Below are 20,102 nucleotides of genomic sequence, written 5' to 3' on the forward strand. Positions count from 1 at the left end.
GGCTCAGTTTTACACGGAGGCTTTCGCGACCAATATTATTCATCATCAAGGTTTTTTTGGGTTGAGATCGCGTAAGCGTAAATGTGTCGTAACCCTCCGTTACGTAAACAACGCGCCTATTGGTTACTACTGGCTCAGCGTGGAAGAGTAGGCCAAGGTACCCTCTAGACGGGGACACTCTTGGGCTCCATGTAGTATTTGGGAGGTCCTTGTGCCAGCAGTGGCGTGAGCACGTCAGTTGCAGGGCTGCACCTTTACCCCCCCCCCTCACGCAGTCCCAAACGAGCGGCGGTTAGTGCGGTTTTGTGTCGACGTGAGAGGTACAAATGCAGGGGGGGGGGTTGGGGGTGTGTGTGGTCGGGGTGCGGTAGTGTAGCGATTAGCGCGCTGCGCTACGAACCTGGCCACCCGAGTTCGATTCCCGCTCACGGCCAACTCTGGTGACGATTATCTGAACCGGTCCTGGGTCGACGGCCGGGTGTGGTGTTGGCCACCCAACCCTCTCGTGTGCTGTGCCGGCCCTCATAGGCGCTACTCTCTAATAGCACTTGCCCCAACAGCCTGTGAAGGCTATACGGGGGATCTTTGTTTGTCTTTGTTTGGAGGGGTTGGAGGGGGCTGGTGTGACGAAACGAGTGACACCGCCGCTCTCTGTGGCTTTTTAAACGGTGCGGGTCACGGTGCGGCGGCCTGGTCTAGCCACAACCCGGCACCTTTTTTTTTCTTTTTTGGAAGAGGCCAAAAGCGTTGTCGCAATGAGGAAGTTTTGCGTCCCCCCCCCCACTGGCACTTTTCCTGTTTTGACAAGAGAAAATTTATTGCGCGGTGGCTTTCGCATCCTAATACCGCACCGGCCACGGCTGGATAGCAATCTTGGCCTGGGCGCATGGGAAGGAGTGGGTCTGCAGAGATAGGGCCCCAACTGATTCATGGGCTGGTCAACGAGATCTCATTCACTCGCACGAGCGCAGCATCTCTCTTTCTTATACAGCACTATTTTGTAAGTATATGTGGGTTGACCCCACTGTAACTATCCTCGGGTTATCATTATCATCATCAGCCATGATCAATCCACCGTTGGATGAAGGTCTGCCTGAACTGTTGCCATCATTCAAGGTCTCTGCGATGCAACAATCCGTCTTGCGCTGGCATGTTTCACTGCTGATTTCGTTGCTTCATCTCCGCGGTGGACGTACTGTTAGACGTGTTGCCTCCTCCATGTTATATTAACCTATAAACTAAAGCAGTGGTTTATAAGCTGGGGTGCACGCAGGCCTTGGGATGCGAGATGCCCTTTCTGGCGGTGCGAGACATGGCCTGATTTCTTTAGAAGGTAAATCATCGACAACGCAAATTAAGTACGGGCATGTAAGTACAACTACTTTGTTTAATCAAACCCCTGTGTGTTTATCAACATCATACATTTCTTAACGATTTAGAACCAAATGGGCGCAGGCTGCAGGAAAGGTTAAGGACCACTGAACTAAAGGGTTTCACGTTGCACACATTTGCGTTTCAAGACATTTATATTTTTCATACCCGTTCGTTTGTGTGCATAATGTGTCGTGGAGTTGAGTGGTGTGCTTGTGAGCCCAACAACCGCCGTTTGATTCCTTGCCATGCCCGACATAAGTGTACGAGCGCTGACCAGAGCGGTGAAATAAGTGTGGTCAAACAAATCCCATGCCTGGCATTGTGTGGTGGGGGAGGTCTTCGTTCAGCAAGTGGATTGACAAAGGGCTGTACTTCATAATTATTGCCCATCCACTTCAATAACGGTGGCAGTTATAATGGAACAATTTTCCCCGCACGTTTGGAGATTCATATCTGACTGCGATTAACCTGGGCAAATTCGGTTAGATATTGTCTCGTTCATTTTCTCTTGAGGACGTTCTGGGGCTATTTGGCTGAGTCCCACGTGCACTCGTTTTCGCCACACCTGGCCTTGACTCGGCAAGCTCTAGAATTGAGGGTATCGTCTTTAAGCCACTAATAATTTAATTTTCAGTGGTGCATGTTGTGCATGGCAGCTCCAAGCAAAAAAAAAGCACGTGGGCTAGTTATTTACTCACTCCCCCCCATAAAAGTGAAAGACTTCACCGCAGCCGCTGCACATCTTTCTTTAATAAATCCTATTAACGCCGTTCTCTGCTAGAGGTCCTGCCCAGACTCCTGACTGTGATTACAACTGAAGGCAAACAAAGTCTAAAATACGACCCAGGGACCCCCAGGCACCGGGTCGCAGGGGCGCCTGCATCGCAGTGCTGGAGAGCGCGACCACAGAGTTTGAGAAGTCTCACAAAGGGAGCGAAAGCCGCCTGCGCGAAACTGCGAATGCGTCGACCTCGCGAGCCGTCACTTTGCGGCGACGTGTGCCGTACTGTTGAGTTTAGGTGATATTTCGTGAAACATATACGCGCGTTAAACCTCCCAGCCTAAATTTTAAAGAATATTAGCGTAACTGGGGCAGACGTTATTGAAACCGCGATAGAGAGAGAGAGAGGGGGAGCTTGCAGGCTGCATTCTGAATGGATGAATGCAAAGACTGTTTTGATTCATGGCGCTGCTGGCAATTGTGGTTTTCCGCGCTTTCGCGAACATTTTACAGGTAGTTTAATCTGCTCTGAGCGCTCTAAGCTCCCTTCCAAGACTAAACTATCGTTATCGGGCACGTTAAGTTACGACAAATATTGAGGTCGTTTCATTGCAGCCTGCGACGCGGATAATTTGTCCCCGCGTTGGGGTTAATGCGCGTCCAGTTCTTCATCTTTCACGAGCGTCATGCGGTCTCTGTGTGCGGCCTGCTAGTAGGGGGGACTTTACACTAAGAAATTAACTTTCGATTTAAAGCTTTCGTGACTGCAGGGATTCATCTTCTTGGTTCTTTCGGTAAAGTCACGTAGAATGGAAATAATAAAATAATAAAAATAAACATAATTTCGATTTAAAGCTTTCGTGACTGCATAGTATTGATTTGGAACCCCCCCCGCCCACCTCCTACGCATTTTCCATATGCTGAATTCCTCTTGATATGCAAATTATTTTGTTTAGGCGCTCTTCTTCCCACCTCCCCCCCCTCTAACCCAGCTTAAATATACGCTCCAAGCTTGGGGTGTTTCATTCTTCGCCTGAGGATGGCTGCTTGCGTTGTGGCCGAAACGTCGTGAGAATTGTTTTATTATGTTTTATTTTTATTATTTTATTACTTCCCTTCTACGTGACTTTACCGAAAGAACCAAGAAGATAAACATAATTATATACAATTCTCACGACGTTTCGGCCACAACGCAAGCAGCCGCCCTCAGGTGAAGAGCAGGTCTGTCGGAAAGACATTCATTCATTCAGAGGCTATCTTTCCGACAGACCTGTTCTTCACCTGAGGACGGCTGCTTGCGTTGTGGCCGAAACGTCGTGAGAATTATTTTATTATGTTTTATTTTTATTATTTTATTATTTCCCTTCTACGTGACTTTACCGAAAGAACCAAGAAGATAAAAAAATGTACCTTTACAACTTGCGGGTCCTTTCGTCAATCCGCTGCTGGATGAAAGCCACCGGGGACGTGCCGTATCGGTTTACGGGCGTTGTTTAACCATGCCTCACCTTGTCGGTGGAAGCGAGGGGTGGGCACCAGGAATGGTTCGGATATCCCCTCGCGACAGATGTTGTTAGCCATGGCCGGGGATGTGTGTAGCTGCTGCTGCTGATGACGATAACTCAGCAAGCAAGGGGTGGGTTTCACTGTGTTTGTCGCACGCCCGCATCATGGGTGCACCGCGCTCTCTTCAGGAAACCTCATTGCTTATCGTGAAATGAGACTTGTATGTGCTTACGTGTGTTGAACTTCTTTTCCACCTCTACGTAGCCAACCGTGCCAATCGGAGATGCGGGGAAGGAGGGCGGCTGGGACAACAAACGTAATACAAAAGGCAGTTTTAAAGCGATTACTTTTCAATCTAGATGATTTAAAAGTGCATAGCTCCGGTGGCTTACTAATATCGGAAGGAAGAGCGTTCCAGGCAGCCGCAGAAGCGGTTCAATGGCTATCAGCCACAATCCTCCGCTGCCTTGAGGATGACCAGAGTCTGCGTCATGGTTTTTGCCCCTTGACGAGGTCACTGGACCCACGACGTGCGTAATGCTCTTTGTTTCCCAGGCATTGCGAGGTCTATCGCTGTTTTAATTTTGCACCCCCCCCTCTCCCCTGAGTCGTGTAATCTTGCTCCGATGAGCTCATTTAAAAATTATTATCATCGCTGAAGGCTTAACAGCTTAAACTGTCCAGTGCATTGCATTCATCGGATCTAATGCGCTTCATATCACTGAGCAAATATGTGCACGACCACCGTTCTTTTGATCTATATCTCAGAAAACCAACAGTAACTATGCTCTTTTCGGCTGGACCTCTTCCAATAACCGCCCAGAATTATTAATGCGGCATATATTTCTCTCTCTCTGTCTAAGGGACTGGTGGTGCAGCGGTTATAGTGCACTGTGCTTTAAACATTTCGTGACCAGAGTTTGATCCACCGGACGCAGTTAACATCAGTGGTGAGCGATGGCTCATTGACCAGCATGGAGAAGTATGGCTTAACAATCCTCATGACCGACGTGGCCTTCATCGAGCAGTAGATGAAAAAATTACTTTAAGTTAACTTAGATTAATCCCCCTATCTGGTTCTCTGTGCCCTATTTTTTAACTGCAGCTGACTGTCGTGTAGGTTTTCGCGGATGTGCTCGATAGGTTTCCAATGTGCGTTCGGATCGTGGAGCGAAACGTCAGACATCGTGCCGACCAACAACGTGGGACAACTCGAAAACGCACCGGACAGCTGTACAGCTGGCTCCATTCAGAGACTTCAAAACACCCAACTTATTTCTGGACACCACTAACATTTATATATTTTAAAATATCAAATGCCGTTTGCATCTATCATCTGCGCTTGCACGTGAGAATACTTTGAAGCCAACTCAACATGTTTTATTATTTTTGTTAATGCCAAGGGATTGTGTTAACCTCTCCTTCCAATCAACTCAACTGCAACAGCTTTGAGCTAAAATTTCTGCAGCAATCATAGGGTTCTGCAGCTGTTTCAGCAAAGTCCAAGTCTTAAATCGTTCGACCCTCCCCCCCCATCGATAATCCTTTATTCAACAGCGAGGGTCTCATGCGAGTCTCAATAATCTCTCAAGCAGCGATGTTATAACGATGCCTCAATTCATATCGAGTCTTGCGCTGATACATCCGTCGAATCGCGCGTGCAAGAATCGATGCCAATATGGTGTATGAAAAGGGCTCATGCCACATAACCGATCTGGCCACGAGAGACCGCTACATTAATCACAATATTAAGTACATTTTTCGGAAAAGATCAAGGCGATGAATTGGGACGACGTTCACGCCCACATTTTTTTGCTCTCTGCTGAATCCTACTTTGAAAGTTTGGCCAATTCCTCATCGAATGCGTGAGCATTTGGCAGGGAACCGCAGTGCCCGGAGAAAACCTAAATGTACGATGGTGGGAGGGGGCTTACTACCACGTAAGTATTTTACCAAAGAGAGAAACGTGTCAGCAAATCTTCGAGCAGCTCCTTGCCAGTATACAGGCCAGTTCGTAACACACTCAGAAGCACAGTATATATAACTTTTACTACTTTTCTTAAAAGTGTCAATTACACGTGGCAAATGACTCACAAAACAGAGTTTCTTAGACAAAGCACTCCAGGTAGTCCGCGTCTCAATGTTTATTGCCATTGCATTAAGAACATGTTTGCTTTTGTACCGATCCCACTCCCACACACCCCCCCCCCCGCTTTTTTTTCAACGTAATTTTTTGTTTGGAGTTGAGCCCCCCAAGTTTTTTCGAATGTTTTTTTGTATTTGTGGAAGTTGTCGGTTTGGAGCCGCATGTTGGGCCCTGGGCTTGTGCGTGGAGCCGCAGTCCAAACAAGTCCGCGGCGCTCGTAAAACGCCGAGCGGCGGCACCAACTTTTGTTTACGCGCCGAGCAAACACGCGGAGGCATTGTTTGAGCCGCCCCCGCTGTAAACACACCAGCTTCCCTCCAGGTCAGCTGACCCGAGGCTTGGCCTCCCCTTGCTCCGCCTGACCCACGTGACTGGCTATCGGAGGCAGGAAGCTTTGGGGTGGGGTGAGGTACCTTCCGCCTGACACCCAGCAAATGTTTCCCCCAGCCCGTCCGGCCGCCCGGCCGCCCGCCCACTCGCCCTCATAAAGCCCTCACCCTACCCACCCCCTCTGAGTGCACCGGTGGTGGGCACTAGGAGTAGTAATAGGGAAGCTAAGTAAACACTCGGGTAACCAAGCCCCCAATTGACGAAGCCGATACAGTTACACAGAGTAGTGGGCGCAGGGGAGGAACGCGCAAGCGAAGGGAACCCCAAGTAGTTCAAGCTGCGCGGAATTCATGAAGCGGTAGGGGCTCGGTATGAGCGACGTATGAGGGCACTAAATAGTTCCAAGGATACGCACACGTACTAAGCCGCCTTGCGTGCAGTGGCGGCACGAGGAATACACAAACAAAGCAAAGCTTCGGGACCCAAGTAGTTACTTTTTTCCAAAATTCATAAGAAAAAAATCCGAATTAGCAAAACATGTTTCGTCGTTCCCATAACATTCCTAAAATAATTCGAAATAATATGTAAACTGAATTATTTCACCACAACTGTAATACAATTAAGTTATTAGCGTTGAAAGTTCATGCAGAATATAATGTTTGTAGTGAAATCATTTCTGCGTTTGGGCCACCAATATTGTCTGTGAGGCACCTTTTTTGTTGACATTGTTCCTACCGCACGGCCCTGGCAATGCCAGTGGCATTGCCTGCCAGATGAGCTGCCCGGGAGAGTTACGAGAGCGAATAAAGAGGTCAGGAAGAGTGCACAGGGTCACCCATGCGTACGTGGTCAGACTCGGTTAAGGGTGACCTCAACCCAGCCAGGAGGGAGCCCTTGGCTATGCTGACTGGTGCGGCTCATCCAACCTGGGTAAGACTTGCTCCTTCAACATCACCCAAGCGGATAAGCCGGTGAAGGTGGAAGAGCAATGAGCGTTTAGCGATGATGGCATTGTCGTGGGCGGCGCGCTCATGAAAGTGAAAACAAAGCGGAGGGCACGGCGATCGGCTCTGCGGTGCAGTTCATCAGCACCGCCGTGAGCTAAAGTCTCGGTGCGTCTTTGTCGTTGACACTGAGCTCAAGTGACGCAGCGGCATTGCGTGGTTGGGGTGGTTGGCATGGGCCCTGGTGCACAGGATGAAATGGGGCACCGTGCCTATCCGATTCTCCCCCCCTCCCTCCCCCACAGCGCTTCCTAGCCGAGCGCCCTCGGGGTTGTGTGGCCTGCTGCATCTGGCCACCTGCACCCCGGATAGCTGTGCCATGGTGCGCAAAGTCTGTGAGTCTGCGTAATTCTGTCGACCATTTAAGAGGGTTTTTTCTTCTTCTTTTGGGTGAGATCGCGTAAATATAAAGGTGTCGTTAAGCCCACCACCACCACCACCCGAGACAGCCAATTAGTAAGGGTTGTCACGTAAACAAAACTTGTCAATTCCTTACTCGTAATATTGGTCGCGAAAGCCTGCCTACGTGTTAAGTTTATCGAGTGTGAACACATGGGTCTCTACGCAAACTTAAATGTGTCTACGTACGGCTGTGGGTCCCTATGAGTGCAGTGGCCACGGCACGGCACTGGCTATGGTTACGAACAAAATTGAACGCAGAGGAATGCTGGAAATTAAGTTCTTCCACGAAATGTTTGGACTTTTGAAAAATTACGCAGGCAGTTTGAATCCTTATAAACTGTGTCGTGGATTTTTGTGTGAATAGTCCGTGACTTTTTTGTTTGCTACTTTGAGCGCACTTAATTCTCCAATGTGCTGGAACCATTCCCGCAGTGGAAACACATTTCGCTTGGCGATGGGTTTTCCCTTTCGAGCAAAGTTAATTTGGGGAAAGAGCTACTGATTACATTCAACGTTAAGCAACGCACACTGCAGGGAAAAAACCATGTTGGTATTATTTTAAGCATTTTTGTTGTTCTTACAAGAAAGTAATATGTTGCTTACCAAGTTTGTTAGTAACAAATCAAAACCATGTGTTCATCATATACAAAACATTTTTGCCAATTTTGTTTTTACATGAATCCAGCAGTCCATACTTTCTAAAAATACAAGAGTACAATTTGGTTGTTTCGGCTGAAAAGCTAGAAGTTTGTTTATTTTTAATAGTCGACTGGGATAATGCATAATGTATTATGAGCATAATATTGAAAAATAATTCAATTGTATAAAAATAATACCTGAATGCCATAGAAGTTCTACCAGTGGCTCAGGTCTGTAAACAGGGTAAGAGTCCTACCCCACAAGCATCCCAACTAAGGTTGCAATCTGATCTGCTGACCAAACGCGAACATATTTCACACTCAGCCGAGTTCGATCACAGGAGGTCGCCAACGCAAATAACAGCAGCCATTTTTTTTATAAATCAGTTAAAAATAAAACCTCAACATTTCAATGCACTGTGTGGTGAACACGAGACGGTGGACCTTAATGAATAACTGTCACGAATCAGTCCTTAAAGAGTCGCCGCATGCGGCTCCGCAGCTGCGGGATCGCCGACTCCCCTGGTCTATCAGGACTTATGTTGCCTTGCTCTGCAATGAACTTCCACGCACTGCCACTGGAGGTGCACACAAATCAATTCCTGCCACCCGAACGCAGATGTCAGTTTGGGTCAAACCAGGACAGGTGGCAAACCCCGAATCTGACCGCGCATGCACATTTGAATTTCACACGTGTCTATCACTTTTAGTGTCCCTATATTGAAACTAGCATTTAATGTTCGTTGAAAGGTTTTGCCAGTTTTTTTGGACCAACATCTTACCCACGTGCTCACAACATGTCACAGATTGATGCCACAAAATGCCTCCCAGTACGGTAATGACTTAAAAAAATGCAGATATTTGGGGGGGGGGGGGGGGGGGAGTGAGTACAGTATAATTATTGCATTTTTTTGTAAGTATAACAAATGAGAAACTATAAGCAAAGAGCAAGTACAGGAACTCAGGAGAGAATTAAGGTTAAAGTCTAAGAATTGTGCAGTGAGTGGTCACGCTTTCGTTTGTACGCTGGGCTATGGATCTCGACGACCTGAGTTTGATTCCTGGCCGAAGCTAACTTTAGTGACGACTGATATCTGAATCGTTGCTGGATTTACCCCCTGACCAGCGCGGTGTAGTATGGTTAAGCAAGTCCCATGACCGATACGGTGTGGGGAGAAATTTCATTCGGCATTACGTATGAAGAATTCAGAAAATACAAAATTTAAGCAAGGTGCAATCTTCTTGGTTCTTTCGGTAAAGTCACGTAGAATGGAAATAATAAAATAATAAAAATAAAACATGTTAAAATAATTCTCACGACATTTCGGCCACAGCTGTCTCCCCGACAGACCTGGTCTTCACCTGAGGACGGCTGCTTGCGTTGTGGCCGAAACGTCGTGAGAATTATTTTATTATGTTTTATTTTTATTATTTTATTATTTCCCTTCTACGTGACTTTACCGAAAGAACCAAGAAGATGAATCCCTGCAGTCACGAAAGCTTTAAATCAAAATTTAAGGTGCAATCATTTAGCAGTTACAATAAATGAAGAATCATGAGAATTGTGAAAGTGTAATGAGCAAGTACAAAGACTCTGCGCACGCATAAGAATTGGAGTAAGTATAAGAACTGACCGAGTTCCAATAAGAGTGATGCACGAGCAACCAGAATCATCATCACCACGATCTGCGGCAGCAGTAAAACGATGAAACAATTAAACAGTTGGCGACAGTTGGCAAGCGGACAATCTACAAACTAAAGTGAAAGTGCACGAGGTCACACGATGTCTCAACGGCAAAAAACTCTCGGTGACTGTGGAGAAAGGAGAGGCAAGCACACACCCCCCCCCAACCCCCCACTGGATCAGCAGACCACCCGTCACCTCCTCTCCCGCCATCTCTGGGACTCTCCAAACGCCTCCCTGACTCCACCGCGGGCCACTGGCATTCCCTGACCTGCACCCCCACCGACATCATCATCGTCGTGCTGCTGTCAGTCCCACATGCTTTCAAATGTACGGCGACCCTCACTTACACTGATGATGTCTTGTCGGCGAAAGTGGCCCCCACGCCACGCCCTTTGAAAATAAGTGAAGAAGAACTGCCCGGCTCCCCACTCCGACCACCCCCGCTACGAGCCCACCCCGTGCCCTCTCTCTCGACCTTGCTCTTCTTTGCCCGCTTCTCCACCCTCCACCCCTCCACCCTCTCTACAACATTTTTTGTTTCCACCGAGACCCCCCCCCTCGCCACCGCCGCCGCCTCCTCCTCTCTCCACTCTGCCCTGTTGCACCCCCCCCCTCACGGAAGCAGTAATACACTGCGGGCGGGTTCCTGTACTCATTAACGCCATCCTCTGGGAGGAAGCGTCTTGTGGCGCGCGTGCGCCCAGCGTTTGTTTGTGTGGCCCACACGCAGCTGCGCAACGCATTGCGTGCGCAAAGACAAAGATGCCCCCCCCCCCTCGCACACACTGTGGGGGGCAAGCGCTGTTAGCGAGCGCGTATTAAAGCCGGTGCGACACGCGAGGGTGGGTGGGTTTGGCCAGCACCACGCCCGGCCGCCTTTGTCTTCCTGGTGCTGATGTTCGCACAACGACACCGGGCGCTCATTTCAATCTGAGTCGACCTAGGAGAAGCCCAGGGACTGGTTCAGGCGTTCGTCGCCGATGTTGGGCGTGAGCGGGAATCGAGCGCGGGTTGCCGGGTTTTTATCTTTCAACTAATATTTGTGGCCAGCTCGCTTCTGAAAATAGCTACGTAGCTCGGCGGCCTTACCTGGTAAAATAAACATATTTTAGTGAAGCGCAGTGCGCGAACCACTGCGCCACCGCTCCCCACACATGCACGCACGCACACCCACCCACCAACAGACCTGCATTCCCGCCCGCTCACCCAGTCTCCCCCATCTGCACTTGATTCACTCATCCCCCAATGCCAAGTCAGACTGTTACACAGCCTCTGCTGCATTCACTCCGAATACAAAAAAACTAAATACGCAAACTCTTTTGTTTACTTACATTTGTATTTGCATATTTACCCATTCAGTGGGCCATGTGGCACAGTTTGCATTGGGTCAATAATATCGCTAACAACAACCCAAGTGTTCCCCTGGGCGGCGTGTTTAGTGGCCGGCTAACTTGTAGACGTGATTTCCCCCCCCCACCACCACCACCCAAGTGTTTGCAAGAGGGAATACAAACTTGTCCTAGATGTAGCGGACCGCAATAGCGGCGTGGAAAATAAACACTGTAAATCCTCTGGGCGACTTTGCACCCGCTGGGTGGACAGCTGTTCCAAGGGCATCCTTGCACCCGCAGGGCGACAGCGAAGCTGTCCTTTCACATCCCGCGGAGGATCTCGCCGCTCTGGAGAGAGGCCCAGGGTTAGGAGATCATCACAACACGCTCAGTCAGGGGGGTGCCTGGCGTAAACCCCAATGGGGGGACCTAAAACAGAATTTATTTTAAATGTGTAATATCCGAGTGCGATGACAGTCGAGGTATAGACGAGATAACAGATGTGGCGAGATAGGAGAAATGAAGACGGAGTTGTTGTGGTCAGTCTGCGGGGCAAAGGTCTCGGCCGTTTCCTCCGAGTCCTTCCTTTCCCTCATTGCCTACGTCCATCGGTGACCTCCACACTCCGTGATGCCGTCTCGCTGCCATTTGTTCCGAAGTCTTCCTCCGCTTGTTTTGCCTTCTCCCGGTCCTCTTGCTCCGTAGTTTAATTTTCCCGAACTCTCATCAGAACGACCTCATTGGCTGATCGATGCTAATCATCGACGTTGCGCGTATTGTTGGCGTTGCCAATCGCCCTGCCGCTTTAATTCTTTCACTGAACCTGGTGCAACTTGAGTGGGCCCGAGGCCTTTTTGCTCGGTTTTCTCGTGCCTCGCCGACCCGCCGCTGATCTCTCTTTAACCGCAGAGAAGCGGCCCTCGCGAAGGGCCCACTCGCCTCTTACCCCAAGACAACATCGCGGTTGTTCCTGCGTCGGTGCGGGCGCGCGAGTCCTAGAGGCCTCTGCGCTGGGAAGCCGGGGCAAGCATTAGGCTGTTGACAGCTCTTGGTGCTTGGTTAATCAGGGCCATCGTGGGCTGGGCTCGTCGAGGTCCTGGTCCACCTCAAGGCTCATCATCGTCATCAGCATCAGTGCAGCGATCTGCGGGGAATGCTTGAAGTTGCTGCTGCTGCTGTGGCCTCTCCCCAGGGAGGCTGAGACTGTTGACGGCTGCGCCTGGCGTGATGAATGATCCAGGCCCGGGTGCAAGGGTCAGCCGAGTTTGGGGCAGCGGGGGTAAATGGAGCTGACGCCGTTCTGCCGCAACGGCTGTGAGGTCGTTCCTGGCAGTGGTGGTGGCCGCCCACTGGGGGGCCTCGGAGCTAAATTTATTTTCTTGGTGGGCCCCCCACGTTTTGATCCGTAAAATATTTTTTAAAATGCGTTTTCTTGGGTGCTTAAATGCCCCCCGCCCCCCCCGGCATCTCAAAGGCATCTCAAAGTGCCTTACATCTCATCTCAATGATTATGATACCCAGCTGTTGCTTATTTGTTTTTGACCGTGCAAACTCAGAGCGTGGTGACGGGAGGGAGATGGCGGCAGGAGCCGGAGGTGTCGTGAGACGAGAAAACAACGTGGACGAAAGAGGTGCAAAAGGATACAAGAAGAGAAGCGAGATACAGATGAGGCAAAGGCGTAGTTAAATGAGAGAGATGTGGACAAGAGACAGTGTGTGTATGTTGAAGATTTTTCGTACCTTTCTTAGCCAACCGTACTAATCGGAGGTGTGGTGGGGAAGGACAACAAACTAAATACAAGAAGCAGTTCTAAATAAATAAAATTTATATCTAGATCTAAAAGTGCATAGCTCCTGTGGCTTCCTAATATCGAAGGGAAGAGCATTCCAGACGGCCGCGGAATCGCATCTGAAAGCGCGCGATGCGGTGATGCAGTGAGATGACAGACGGGAGCTGCAGTCAAGATAGAGACGAGAGAGAGAGAGAAAGACGAATGAGCGTTTCATGTTAATTGCCTTGTGATGCTTATTCGGCTCTGAGTTCAAGGTGATATTCGGGGCATCCAGAATTTACTTGAATGAATCCGGGACTCCTCGAGCCAGTTCGGTCTCCCAAGTTTCCCCGTGGGTTTCTTATGCCCAGTGCCATCACGGAGACACTGCCCCTGCTGCCCTCGAATCTGGAGCTCCACGGACAATGTTACTCTCTCTGATGTTACTCTCTCTGATGTTACTCTCTCAGATGTCACTCTCTCTCTGCCTTGCGGTGACCACCACAACCACGTGACTTTTCTTTCGTGTTGTGCGCGGTGCTTTTAGCGCCGCAGCGCGTGCATTTGTAGCGTTGAATTTAATTTGTTTGCTGGTGACTTTGTGTATTTCATATCGAAATCGCCTTAGGTGTTGTTGCTGCTGGCGGCAATAAAAGTTGTTTAAAAGTCAAAAGTCTCTCTGCCTTGCTGGCTGCGATGTTCACGACCCGCCGCGGAAACGCCGAGTGAAAGGGAAAAGAATGGAGCGTTTGGAGAGAGAGATCGGAGGGCATGATGCAGGCTGCACAGCGATTGTGCATCGATTAGCCGGGTGAGGGGTGTAGCATAGCTGCGCGCAAGCGCGGTCTCTCTTCACGAGCGAGCGGTCAACGCAATCAGGCGAAGGGCCTTGCAATCCGCGTGTACGTTTAACACGCGGCTCGCGAAGCTATCTCCGACGTAAGCCAATTGCTCCCGCTGCGGGGTGCGTCAGAATTTCCAATGTCGTGCCAAATATGTCCCTCTCTTGCCCATTGTTTTGGTCGCAGTCGCTTGTTCGCGAAGTTCTTTTTTTGCTGCACGAAAGGAAATTCGTCGTTAGAGGGAATGCGACTGGAGCCGGTCACGGAATATGTGTACAACTGTCATCAAAACGACGACGACAGCTGGATGTAGTGTGTTTGTAAGAATGAATTTGATAATTAAAGCAGCACGCGCGTGTGCCTGGATGATAAACGTTTCATTCAGTGCGTATAGCCTGCTGTAACACATGGATGCGAAACGTGGACATTGGCAGAGACAATGGAAACAAAATGAATGCATCTTAAATTGCGCAAAGAAGCGGGGAAAGATGCGTGCTGGGAATTACGGCAAGAAACGGAAAGCGGAATCTATAGATCGGAGAACATGGGCTTGGGCAGAAACATCCTCATCGCGACAGGGAATGATGTCACCAGTCTCGAGCCTGGTGACAGAACAGCAGCCAAGAGAGCAAATGCGCCATGGAGGCCGACCACTGTGGAGATGATGAAGCGGACGGTATCGGCTTGTGTGTGTGTGTGTGCGTACGTATGTGCAATTTATGTTTAATTCGTAGTTTCGTGGTAATACATTGAAGGTGGAGGGGTTACCAGCCCCTCGCACCCGTCCAGAGCCCCCGTTTAGCCACAGTTGGCACAGTAGGGGGCACAGGTGGTGCATCAGCCAGTCATCTCGGTCATCTCAGTCAGTCGACCCGTGGCACCTGGGTCTGCCCCGTGACCTCCTGCCAGCGGGCGTTCGACACTTCACGTGGCCTCAAGGTGCACATGGCCTGGCACAAGCGTCGTGGTGACGTCACCGCCACTTAGTGGCGAATGGCGGTTGTTGTGTATATGGCCGACCGTGCTCATCGGAGATGCTGGAAATCGGAGGTCGGCAGGGGCGAGATGGACTGCCGTATCGCGGAACGGGGAGCGATGGCAACGGCTTGGGGCGGCCTTCATCCGGCAGCGGAGAGACCATGCCGCTGTCGATGATCATCATTTGCTTCACCGCCATTAACGCTTTCCCGCACGCCGATCCTGGTCATCATCGCCTTGAGCGGTCATCCCAGGGGCCCCAACATCATCCCTTAAGCCCTCCCTGCCGCGGAGAAAATGACCTCGTGACCCTGACGCCGTAGCAACCGGAGTAGAAAACGTCCGAGAGGACGACCACCGTGGAGATGGATCAATGGGATCAGGCGCATGCGCAGCTTGTGTGGGATTGTTACATTGTGAGATCGTGAGAGATGGCAATGGTTTGGGGAGGGGGTGCTTCATCTAGCAGTGAACAGACCTTTGCTAATTATTGCGATTTTGATTCACTGACCTTTCTGAATGCCGCACATCCCAGGTGCTCCTACGTCATCACACAAGCCCTCTCTGCCAAGGTGAAAGTGACCTCATGATTCCGATGCAGTGGCATTGCAAAACGGCAGCTGTGCCCGCAAGGAAACAATGTGAGTGGCATTGGCTGGAGAAAAGTAGGGCACCCAGGTGTCACGTGATTCAGTGCGAAAGTCACCCACCTGCAGGGCTATGAGGTTTTTGTATGTGTGTTGAACTTCCTTCCCACCGTACGTAGCCAACCGTCCTAATCAGAGGTGCGGGGGATGGACAACAAACTAACAGACAAAAAGCAGTTCTGAAGAAATGAGTCAGTGCAGCAAGTCCAGTGCTGGCTTATTGGTTTCTCTTCTTCTGAGCGTTTGTCCCACTCAGTTGGCCTCTAATATCTGAGTCCTCCCACTCCGCAGTTTTCGATCCATTACCAAACACGTTTATATCTGCGAAGGCTTCCGCCCCGTGTGCGCGTGGAATTTCTCTGGGTACCCCAGATTTCCACCCGACGAAATCGCCCAGAATGCGTCTGATGTCGCCGGCTAAGCAGGGCTGAGCCTGGATAATGCTTCGATGGTTGACGGCCCAAGTGCAAAAAAATACTCGTTTTAGGCTGTGGGGCTACGTGCTTGGGCATCAGAGGACAATGCGGCAAAGTCCATTGTTGCACTGCGCGATGCTGCAACAGCTATACTCATCAGCCACACGACCGCGCACTCACCTGTGTGGTAGAATCACACGGCATGGGGAGGTCACAATCCAGCAGTGGGTTGACGACAAAGGCCTGGACGTGCAGCCCCATTTCTCTCGCGCAACAAAATACCCGGTGTGGATTTTTTCAAATGTGTCAGGCAGTACCCTCCTGAAAACGGAGTCTCAGGAGTCACTTGGGGACTCATTTTAAACATTTGCCAGCCCTGGCCCCCTTCCCACCGTTCACCCAGCGGCGTCGCTCTCCAGCTCTCCAGCTATCAACGAGGATTTATAGCCCACGGTGCTGTAGAGACGGAGAGTCCATTCACTGAGCGAGAGGTGGAATTGCAGTGGGCAGCTTGTGCCCTGGTGTTGCTCGTGTGTGTGGCATTGGTTGAGTAATGAATGCTTGCGCTGGCATACAAATTTGGGTTGAGTGGTGGCATAGCGGTGAGCACACCGCGCTTTGAACCCAGCGACACATGCTCGATTCCCAGCCATATCTGCTTTAATGCTTTCCATCTTACTTGGAAGTAATTATAAAATATTGTAGCCACATAGTATTAATGTATTTAAACGGACAAAGAGCCTAGATGCATCAGATATTGCCGACGACATACGAAGAAAGAGGCTGGGAGACTCAGCGAGGCTTTCCTGAGTCAGGAATTGTAATTCTTAGCACTCTACCTGTTTTCATATTTAGTAGATAATTGCATTATGCAACGCTACCTTATCAGAAAGGCTTGTTGGCCGACACCCTTCCTTAAATATTGTCAGTACCAGTGGGATACCTATTGAGTGTGCAGGAGGTGCAACTGCGCAGAGGCCTACTAGCTGAAGGGCTCAGGTGCCTCGCTACAAAGAGAGGGGACAATTGAACGTGAGACCCCTACCCTATCCCCCCCCCCCACCCCATTGCATTACTCGTGTGGCACAGCGCCTATTACAAGGGACTGGTAATATAGAGACTTGCGCCCTCGTCATTTGCAGTGGCATTCACGTGTCAGTGTGTGAGTGGCAATCACGTGTCAGTGTGTGAGTGCAGCGTGCAGGTCGAGGCAGCAGTTTGCAGCAGGAGGCTCCCTTGCGGTGAAACATCACTGCATGGAGGCGATTTGTAAGAGTCAGAATCTTGAGCCGCAAAATGAACATACACGTGTTGCTATTTTGTTGTTGCTTAGTCTTGACATACATCTATATTTGTATAAACGTGTTATACGAACTGCGTTTTTGTGTTTAGTTTGTTGTCTTTCCCCACTGCACCTCCGAATAGCACGGTGTGAAAGAAGAATTCTAGATTTGAAGTTTTCGTGACTGCAAGGGTCCATACTCTTTGTTCGGTAAAGTCACGTAGGTAAAAAAAGGAAAATAAATTAAATCACGACGTTTCGGAGGCAACACAAGCGTCCGTCTTCAGGTGGAACCGTCACAGAAAAATTGCCTGAAGACGGAGCTTGTGTTGCCTCCGAAACGTCGTGATTTAATTTATTTTCCTTTTTTTACCTACGTGACTTTACCGTAAAAACAAAGGGTAAGGACTTAGATGTGTGTCAGTGTTTTGATGGGTTTGCGGATCTAGAATTGTTACAATGGCTTTGTTGAACTACTTTTACTAAAACTGTTTAAAATGGAGGGCCTAGGTAAGTATTTTGTTGTTATCGATATTCAATGAATGTGTGGCATTTGGAATAGACCCTGCCTCATCATTTTTTAAATACTACACTTGCACTCGGGCCAATGCCAACCACACTACACTACTGACCATTACAGCTCAGGATAAAATGTGCAAGTTGTGGTTACGTTAGTTAAGCTTCATGTCCAACCTCATGGAATTGTTGTGCAGATGTCAGGGAATGGCTGATGGTTTAGACGCTGTCATAAATGCGCTGCTCTGCAGCGAAATATAATCAGAGTTCAATGCTGGATGGGATTTGCAGTGCGCACGATAATATATATACCTGTGACAACGGATATATTTATTTTTTAAGTGCTAAAAAATAATTATTATTTAAAAGAAGTAAAACGAGACGTAAAACATTCAAGTTATAGTTTACCATGGAATTACCACTTTCAATATCAATCACCTGCGACAATGACATTGTATTTGTGATCGATTGTAATATAATGTCGAGGCTTACTTTTAAGCTGCTGTTGTGTTACGGGCAGCAGAAACCAGTTCGGCAAGAGCCATTGTTATACTGCATGTCTATGCTACCCGGCTTCACCAACCGGCTTTGACCAGCATGGTGAAGTATGGTCCTTCATCTAGTAGTGGTATGATGAAATACATTTTCAGAACATTTAAATCCACATGTTACGCACTTCAGACAATGTGAATTGCACGTGATAAAATCATAATTTTATTATCGTGGTTGTGCTGATGGCGGAATTGCCACGACCGCAGCTGCCGATGATGGTTGACTACATTTCGTGTCTTCCTTTGTTGTTCTTCCCCCCGCACTGCCGATCAGCACGGCCCGGCGACTTACGGTGCGAAATAAAGTTCAACGTGCACGCACGCACACACGCACACACGCACACATCATATCAGCGCTATTAAAATCCGTGCACATTTCCCGTAAACTATTTGCCAAGCGAAGAGTTGGGGGGGGGGGTGGTGGGGGGTGTTGCGTGGGGTGGTAAAAAGGGGAGGCCGTCATCGCTTGGCCGGCCGTGGGTCCGCCGTGTCTGGCGTGCCCACTACAGCACCACGTGTCCTCGCGTGTCCAGCATCGTGCGTGCGTGCGCCCGGCGGGAAATACCTTGGTTTTGAACTCTGCATCGCCTCCTCCTACTCATCCTCCTCCACCTCCTCCCTCCCTCCCTCCTCCTCCTTTGCCTTCACTTTCCCAGAAAGTTCACGACCTGCCCACCTGCGGCGCAAACAAGTGTAATAAACACAGCGGAGCAATTGTGTGGAGCAGCGGCGAGCGGGCGGGAAGAAAATCTGGGAAACGGCGGCGTCAATAATAGCGGCGAAGCCTAACGAGCTTAGGAAACGCGGAGTGTGTGTGTGTGCAGTGTGTGTGTGCGTGTGTGCGCGCCCGTGCGGTTAGCGCTACGCTGTGCTATGAACCCGGCCACCCAGGGTTCGATTCCCGTTTCACGGCCAACACCAGTGACGATTATCTGAACAGGTGCATGGGCCTCCCCTAGGTCGACTCAGCCTTAAATGAATACCTAGTGCGGTGTGTACACATCGCCACTGGGGGGACAAAGGCAGCCGGGCGTGGGGTGCTGGCCACCCACCCCCTCGTGTACCGTTTCGGCCTTCATAGGTGCTCGCTAACAGCACTTGCCCCAACAGTCCGTTAAGGCTATACGGGGCATTGTTGTCTTTGTGCGCGCGCGTGCGTGCGTGCGCGTGCGTGTCGGGCGTCGTTCAAGGACTGCCGCCACCATCGTCGCCACCCGTCTTTCTGGCTGCTTCGTGCGACCCGGGCCCCCATGGGGGGGGGGGGCGGGTCAAAGAGCCGCCGTCTCGCGGGGCTCCGCCGAGCCGCAAGATGCTTCCTCTGCTGCCGCGCGAACCGCTCCGCTCCCCCCCCCTCAACCCCCCCCCACAGCCATCCGAGTGTGTTGGTTGGTCCTATTTTTAAGCTGGCAGAATTGCAAGCGCGCACAATTTGTACAGCTGTGGCTTGCGACGGTCAGCCCAGCGGAATTCGTTTGTGTCACTTGGGCAAGTTTTTCTTCGTGCTTTTGTTTGTTCACTTTCAGTAAATGTTTGAATTGTGCTTTGTGTTTTTTTTTTAAATCGCTTCAACATTAATGGACAATGCGCTTCTTTCAACTGCAACGTCTATATTTACAAGGCACATAATGTACCCATTTTATAAAGCACGATGACCAAATAGATAAGAAATTATGGGTGTACGCAGGCTTTTACCCCGCCATACGTAAGCACAACAATCCCCTGACTATATTTTGTTAATTTGCCTTTGGGTGTGTGTCGGGAGTGGCGGTGCAGTGATTTGGCCATTGTGCTATGATCTCAGGCAGATGGGTTCAGTTCCAGGTCATCACCCCGCCAGTGGCAATTTGTGGGTGTCTCCCTTAGATTGGCTCAGCTGAAAATGAGTATCTCCTGCAATGTGGTCAAGATCAATATTGGTGAAACAAACATACTCGGTTTAAATCGCCTTATTGTACCGTA

The 20,102-nt window shown here is 49.8% G+C and overlaps 1 long non-coding RNA gene across 1 annotated transcript in view; it reads right to left on the reverse strand.

Moving 5' to 3' along the window:
- Nucleotides 1-18,787: 18,787 nt before the first annotated feature.
- The window catches only part of LOC144941909 (uncharacterized), a 42,424-nt gene continuing 41,109 nt past the window's right edge, over nucleotides 18,788-20,102 (reverse strand). Inside the window, exon 4 of the long non-coding RNA XR_013639288.1 lies at nucleotides 18,788-18,819. This is a non-coding gene — a long non-coding RNA (uncharacterized LOC144941909). The remainder of the gene's footprint in view (nucleotides 18,820-20,102) is intronic.

This window comes from Lampetra fluviatilis, chromosome 25, assembly GCF_964198595.1.
Source record: "Lampetra fluviatilis chromosome 25, kcLamFluv1.1, whole genome shotgun sequence".
In the NCBI taxonomy this organism is placed as follows: domain Eukaryota; kingdom Metazoa; phylum Chordata; class Hyperoartia; order Petromyzontiformes; family Petromyzontidae; genus Lampetra; species Lampetra fluviatilis.